Source organism: Eptatretus burgeri, chromosome 5 (assembly GCF_056783735.1).
Source record: "Eptatretus burgeri isolate ZD-2024b chromosome 5, Ebu_testis_v1, whole genome shotgun sequence".
In the NCBI taxonomy this organism is placed as follows: domain Eukaryota; kingdom Metazoa; phylum Chordata; class Myxini; order Myxiniformes; family Myxinidae; genus Eptatretus; species Eptatretus burgeri.
The window spans coordinates 12,613,191-12,620,690 of NC_140965.1; positions in this window are offsets into that span (position 1 = coordinate 12,613,191).

A 7,500-nucleotide genomic window follows, 5' to 3' on the forward strand; every position below is an offset into this window, starting at 1 on the left:
CACCTCTTCCAACCTTCTCTCTCTCTCATTTTCTTCATTCATCAGCTCCTCAAAGTACTCCATCCACCTTCTCAACACACTCTCCTCGCTCGTCAGCACATTCCCATTTGCGTCCTTTATCACCCGAACCTGCAGCACATCCTTCCCAGCTCGGTCCCTCTGTCTTGCCAATCGGTATAAATCCTTTTCCCCTTCTTTTGTATCCAACTTCTCATACAGCTCGTCATATGCCTTTTCCTTGGCCTTTGCCACCTCTCTTTTGCTTTTCGACGCCACTCCTTGTACTCCTGCCGACTTTCTTCATCTCTCTGACTATCCCACTTCTTTTTAGCCAACCCCTTCTTCCTTATACTTTCCTGTACTTCCTCATTCCACCACCAAGTCTCCTTATCTTCCTTCCTCTGTCCAGATGTCACACCAAGTACCTTCCTAGCTATCTCCCTCACAACTTCTGCTGTCGTTGCCCAATCATCCCACCCATCTTTACCACCATCCAACGCCTGTCTCACCTCCTCCCTAAATTTCACGCAACAGTCTTCCTCCTTCAGCTTCCACCATCTGGTCCTTGGTTCAGCCCTCACTCTCTTCCTCAACCTCACCTCTAAAGTCATCCTACAGACCACCAATCGATGCTGTCGAGCTACACTCTCCCCTGCCACAACCTTACAGTCACTAATCTCTTTCAGGTTGCATCTCCTACTTAAGATGTAATCCACGTGTGTGCACTTTCCTCCACTCTTGTATGTCACCCTGTGTTCCTCCTTCTTCTTGAAATACGTGTTTACCACTGCCATTTCCATTCTTTTTGCAAACTCTACCACCATTTGCCCTTCCACATTTCTCTTGTTGAGACCATACCTCCCCATCACCTCCTCATCCTCTTTATTCCCTTCCCCAACATGTCCATTGAAATCTGCTCCAATCACCACTCTTTCATCCTTGGATACACTCTCCACCACTTCATCTAACTCACTCCAGAAATCTTCTTTATATTCCATCTCACACCCCATATGTGGGGCATATGCACTGATGACATTCATCATCACCCCTTCAATTTCCAACTTCACACTCATCACTCGGTCAGACACCCTCCTCACCTCCAATACCCTCTTGACATGATCTTCCTTCAGGATTATCCCGACACCATTTCTCCTCCCATCCACACCATGGTAGAACAGTTTGAAACCACCTCCAATGCTCCTCGCCTTACTCCCCATCCACTTGGTCTCTTGTACACACAGTATGTCCACCTTTCTTCTCTCCATCATATCAGCCAACTCTCGCCCTTTACCAGTCATCGTCCCAACATTCAGAGTTCCAACTCTCACCTCCACACTTCTACCCTTCCCCCTCTCCCACTGCCTCCGGACTCGCCTTCCCCGTCTCCTTCTCCTCCTTCGCCCAGCAGTAGCACAATTTCCACTGGTACCCTGCTGACCACCGGTACCGGTGGCGGTCGTTGGTAACCCGGGCCTCGACCGATCCGGTATGGAAATTCGTTTTGTTGTCCGCATAATGATTTGGCATAGGTTTTTACGCCGGATGCCCTTCCTGACGCAACCCTGGTCGCCTCTTACGACACACAGGGATATGGTACACCTATTCTAACCGGGGCATACACCGGGCCCAGTACAACTGGTGCTCATTTCGCCGACCTCGGAAGGATGGCAGGCTGAGTCAACCCCCTGGTGTTTTCTACTTGGTTTATATATATTTATATATATATATATATATATATATATATATATATAGATACATGTATATATATATATATATATATATATAGATACATATATATATATATATATATATATACACACATTATATATATATATATATATATATATATATATATATATATATATATATATATATACATATACATACATATATTAATTCAGTGTCCCAACGGGGCTTGAACTCAGGACCTCTTGGGTCCCAAGCCACTGCCCTTACCACTGCGCCAACACCAGGCTTATACATATACATATACATATATATATATATATATATATATATATATATATACATATATACATATATATATATATATACATATATACATATATATATATATATATATATATATATATATATATATATATATATATATATATATATATATATATATATATATATATATATATATATATATATATATATATATATATATACATATACATATACATATATATATATATATATATATATATATATATATACATATATATTTCTTTCATGAGGAAACACCTCAGGTTCAAACACAGGTGGTGTTAATAGAGGAGTGGGTGACAAAGGCACTTGAGCCGGTTCAATGTTTGGCTCCCTATGACGTAACCTGAGTTGGCCAACATGTTTATGCATTCATCTACCATCACACAACTTCACAAGAAACATCCATTTCACCAATGTTGTCGATAATGATGCCAGGTAACCACTTGGTTCCACATCCAGAGTTCAACACGTATTCAGGAATATTAATCTGGAAGTTGCGGTACACAGGCGTTTGGTCGTGATTACATTTCTGTTGATACTTTTTATCCTCGACCTGGTCCGTTACGTCCGGGTGCACTAATGATAACCGTGTTGTGAATTCACGACCCATCAGAAGCTTGGCAGGTGAGCGACCGGTGGTTTGATGTGGTCTGGTGCGGTACTTGAGCAACACACGAGCTCGACGGGATTGAATGGAGACTTCCTAAATTCAGCCTCGACCATTCTTGATGATCTGAACAGCACGTTCGGCTTGACCTTCACTGGCAGGTTTGTAGGGGGCAGATGTGTAGTGCTTAATGCCATTCATTTTTCAAAAGTTCTGAAACTCTGAAGTCCTAAATGACAATCCATTATCTGACACAATGGAGTTCGGAATATCATGTTGCGCGAACATGGTACGTAGAGCTTCAATTGTTACAGCAGAGGATGAGGATGGCACCACAATAGCTTCAATCCATTTGGAGTGGGCATCGACTACGATAAGGAAAAGCTTCCCTTGAAATGAACCAGCATGGTCGATGTGTAGTCTGGACCATGGTTTTGATGGCCACGACCAGATGGCCAATGGAGACTGTGGCGGTGTCTTGGCATGGGCTTGACAAGTGTAACAATGGTGTGCACTGGACTCAATGCCACTGTCCAAACCAGGCCACCAAACAAGGCATCGGGAAATAGCTTTCATAGTGACTATGCCTGGATGAGCATTGTGGAATTCACTGATAATTTTCCTGCAGAGTTTAGGCGGAATTATCACTCGGCTACCCCAAAGCAGGCTGTCTGCATCAATGTTGAGCCCATCCTTCTGGATGAGGTCCGGTTTTACCCCTTCCAGTGGTGATGCCCAATTACCTGGCATGACATAAAGCATTCAATTTGTGACAAATCTGGATTGCTATTGGTAGCACAAGCATTCTGCTTGACGATTACAGGCGCCTCATTGTTAATGACGTTGGCCATGAGATGAATAATATTGCCAGATTGTGGACGTTGTGGGATGGTTACGGGAAGCGACTGAGCGCATCAGCACAGTACATTTCCTTACCCGGGCGGTAAACCAATGAGTATTCATAACCTTCCAAGTGTCAACGCCCAACGTTGAACACGACCTGATGATATGGGCAGAATGGCTCTGATTTTTCCAGGAGATCTAACAAGGGTTTATGATCAGTCTCAATGGTAATATGTCTTCAAGAGACATATTGGTACATCTTTAAGGTGCCCGAGACACACGCTAGTGCCTCTTGTTCTACCTGAGCATAGCGATGTTCAGTGTCAGATGGGGTTCGTGTTGCATTACATAACAAGCTGGAGATTACCGGTTCCATTTGTTTGTAGCAACACACACCTAATGCCATATAAAGAGCTGTCACAACTGAGAATAAGTTTCTTGGTTTGGTCGTAATGGCGAGGAGGACAGCATGGTTGTCGTTGCCTTGAACGCTCTTGTCTGGTCAGCTTCCCATTTCCAGATGCCTTTCCTGAGGAGAAGATGCAGAGGCTCGATGGTTGTGCTTAGTTGAGGCAGGAAATTACCAAAGTAGGTCAACATACCCAGGAATGTACGAAGTTCTGAAATGTTTTGTGGCATTGGTTCATTCGCAATTGCTTTAACTGTGCTCGGAGAGGGCAAAATGCCTTGACAGGAGATTTGATGACCTAGGTATTCAACTTCACGTGCCACGAAGGTACACTTCTCATGCCTTGGGTGTATCCCAGCTTGTGACAGCCGATTGAGCACTTTGTTCAAGTTATCGAGGTGTCCATGTTGTGACTTGCCAGTCACTCATATGTCGTCCTGGAATACGACTGTCTTTGTTACAGTTTTCAATAATGTTTCCATCTTGCGTTGGAGGATTGGTGCAGCAGAGCATATGCCAAATGGGCACCTGTTGTACACATATAGTCCTCAATGAGTGTTGATGCATGTATAGGGCTTGGAATCATCATCTGGTTCCATTTGAGCAGAGGAATTGGTCAAGTCAAGCTTTGTGAATGTCTGGCCATCCATGAGAGTGGTGAACAGATCCTCTGCTTTGGGCAAAGGGTCGCCATTCAGCTTTGAATAGCGGTTGATCATCATTTTGTAGTCCCCACAAATGCGCACTGTTCCGTCTGCTTTGAGTATTGGAACGATAGGTGCTGCCCAGTCGGAGTACTCGACTGGTGAGATGATGCCCTCACATTCGATCATTGAACGCATCATGGAGAGCACAGGTCTAGCCTTCTGGAACAATGGCTGAGCATCTGCAGAAACATGAATCCTCAGTTTGGGCCCTGCAAAGGTGCCAACACCATCACTGAACAAGCTAGGGTACTTGTTGAGTACGGTATCATATCCAGCATCAGAGTTGGAGACTGCTTACGTCACTCCAATTCAGTCTGATTTATTTGTATCCAATCTCGGCCTTAGATGGTTGGTCCTTCTCCACGCACTATCAGTGCCATTTCTATCAGGACATGAGTGCCATTTCCATATCCTACAGTTATGTTAGCTGGGCCAACTACAGGAACCACCTCCTTGGTGTATGTTCTCAAGTCAGTAGATACAGGCCGGAGTGCAAGAGTCTTTCTCGGAGGGTCGATGAAGGTGAACTTGCTCTCGCTCATAATTGATCTGGAAGTGCCGGTATAAACTTCCGTCCTCACTGGGATCTTATCGGATGTTACAGCAACTATAATAGGAGCATCGGTGCTCTTTGTTCCAACAGAGAAAATCTCATAACGTTCCTCACTTGACTCTCGGCTGCAGGCTGTGCTCTGTGACCTATCGTCTGCTGCACCAGGGTTCACCGCAATGTGATAAGCAGGAGACAAGTTCTTCGACTTGGATCGAGAACGACACTTTAAGTGTCCCCACTTACCACAGTTGTCACAGGTATAATTCCTGTACCGACATTGGAAAGCTTGATGATTCCCACCACAACGCCAACAAATTACCCCAACCTTCTGGGTCGATTCAGAAATGTCAGCAGGTGGACGTGAATTTGGTGGCTTGCTGAAACATTTTTGCTTGTAGCCAAAGGTTACCTTGTTAACCGATGGGTCCTGCTGGATAACTTTTCACTTGTTGGAGATCACACGCAGGCTCTCGGCAGTTTGCATACACGCAGTGGCTATTTCCATGACTTTAGCCAAATTGGGGTCGGATTCAGTCTGGAGTTTCCACAGAATTGGGTCGTCATCGATGCCTATTATAAAGAAATCACGAAACATCTCTTCAAGTTTATCTGTAAACTCTCAATGTTCGGCAAGTTGGCGTAAATCAGCCATGAACTCGGATGCCGATTGACCATATTGACGATGTTGGGAATAAAATTTATATCTCGAGATGATCTTACCCGGTTTAGGGTGATAAATGTCTTTTCACGAGATTGACGAGCAATTCATATGACTTGTCAGAAGGTTTGGCTGGGGCAAGAAGATCTTTGAGGCTGTACGTTGGAGCGCCGCATACCGTCAGTAATTAGGCTCACCGCCTTTCAGCGTCCTCATTGGTGTCCATTTTGTTTGCCACAAGTACTGCTTCAGACGATCGGTATGGTCTTCCCAATCATCCCCCACTGAGTATTCTTGCAATATACCAATGCACAAAGATATCCCACCTTCTTCGCTGTGGGGTATTGGCATAGAGCGTTGGGGCGTGGAGGAGTTGTGATAGTAGTCACGTGTCGGCAATGCATATAGCTGTTCGCGCCCGCTAGAGGCTCGTAGTAGTGCTCAGTCGTGTACATCCGGACGGGCAATAAACAGTTACGACAACCCTCACGACTCTCCGTGCCTCACTGCCCTCCGGACATTACAGTCGCCACTGTAATGTTCTTAATGGACAGGGGCAAAGGCTCTGAAGTGGGAACAACAGGTTAAATTCGGACACGGGCACAACAGCACAGCACAGCATCGGAACATGGACGGGTCACATGACTGCTTAACCATGCCCGGTGCACCCATGTAAGCATGCATTATCATAAACTACTGATACATCTCATTACATGACCGGGATCTTCAGGAAGGAAAGCAGGGAATTTGAAGGAGATGGGTTTTGGGTGGATTCATGGGGGTAGAAAAGATTGTGGTTTTGGATGGGGGAAGATAAGAGGTGGTGGTGAACAGCTGTTTTGAAGACCTTGTGGGAAGAGTGGGATTGAAAAAGCTGTAGGAGTTTGTTCCAAAGGTGAGAAAAAAGAGGAACAAAAGAGTTGATGTGAGCAGTGATTCTTGATTTTGGTAATTTTACCAGAAGGGGGTTGCTGACGGACCTCAAGCGCCTTGCGGAAATATAGGGGTGACGTATCTCAAACAGAGCAGGGGTGGGGGGGGGGGCGAGGCCAGAGAGGAAACTGTAGAAGACAAAAGGACCACCGACCTGCCTGTGGTGAGAGACCCAAAGACTCAGTCTCATCACGGGAGATACCAATGATCCTAATTGCCTTGGTTTCCATAGCGTGAAGCCGAGAAAGGTGAGGAGCAGGAGCACCAGCCCAAAGTAGAGAGCAGTACTCAATCGGGCTGTGAATGAAAGCTTTGTATGTGGTCACGAGCTCAGGTGTGCCAAGGAAGGACTTTGCGCGACAGAGGATGACCAGTTGGTGACTGGCTTTGGAGGCCAGCTTGGTAATGTGGCTTTCCCAGGAAAGAGCGTGGCAGATCGTGAGACCATTGGCTTGAGAGTTTTCCATTTGGGTCCGTTTGTTTGTTTGTTTTGACGAAAATTGAAAATTTTTGTCATACGTCAGTCTGTTTCGTTTGTTACGGTTCGGCTTGGCTTGGCTTGTCTGTCTTTGAGTGCGATAACTCGCCAACATTTTCAGCTATCTTCGTCAAACTTTACCAGAGGATTCCGAAGGACAAAGGTGAGGCTGTCAATGTTTTTTGACTACATATGTCAAAGGTCAACGTGACAGTGACGTCATTTGCATGATTTTCATCATACCTATCAGGCTACTGCCTAACGCCTTCTTGTTTGTGCGTTTGTCTGTCTGCACAGAATGTGCTCACGTAGGCCAC